Below are 814 nucleotides of genomic sequence, written 5' to 3'. Positions count from 1 at the left end.
GGGACGTGACACCGGCTGCGCAGTTCCCCCTGCCGGCATGTGGGTGCAGCACCCACCACCCCGGGTACCCCCCGGGAGGGGACACCCGACAGCCAGGTCAGACCCAGCCACCAGCCCTCGAGTGACCGTCCCCCAGGGAAAGGGATTCTGCAAGGGCACAAATGCTGGAGCTCCGGAGAACAACCCTGGGGGGGCTCAGCTGCTTCCATAGGAAAAAAGGAGAATTTCAAGCCGTGGGGAGAGGGTCTGCCCAGCCTGCAGCACCGGGAGCTGCTTCGCAGCCACGCAAGCAACGAGGAGAGACCGGGTGACGCGTTAAGTGTCTTTAATCCAAAGGACTGAAGAGCAGACGGGGAAGATTAGTATAAGCCAACAGACAAAAAAAATTTAAAAAAGAAAAAAGGGATAAAAATCGGTTTTTTAAACAAATTAAAATCCCGTACAGTGTCTAAAAGATCACCTAAAAACTAAACATTGCCTTAAAAAATTTTTTTTTTCCCCATTCAAACACATTTAACGCAGTGAAACAACGTGACAAATAATAATAATAATGATAATTCATGGACTAAAGACTTGGAGCAGCCACCCTGCTCCCGGAGCGGACATCGTTCCCAGCCCCCCCTGGGGCTGGTGGCAGGATCAGCCCCCCCGCCGGAGCGCCCCCGGGTGGGCAGCACGACCCCCAGCCACAGCGAGCGAGTGGACAGTGCTGCCGTCCCAGCTCAAGCCGCGGCCCCACGCCACCCCTACTCCCACCCCATGCCCCTGCTTTTCCCTGGGGACCCCCAGGACAGCATCTCCCCGCAGCTGGGGG

Source organism: Eurypyga helias, unplaced genomic scaffold (assembly GCF_000690775.1).
Source record: "Eurypyga helias isolate BGI_N326 unplaced genomic scaffold, ASM69077v1 scaffold23491, whole genome shotgun sequence".
NCBI lineage: Eukaryota > Metazoa > Chordata > Aves > Eurypygiformes > Eurypygidae > Eurypyga > Eurypyga helias.
The sequence above is the reverse complement of the archived record's forward strand: the minus strand, read 5'-3'. Positions refer to the sequence as shown.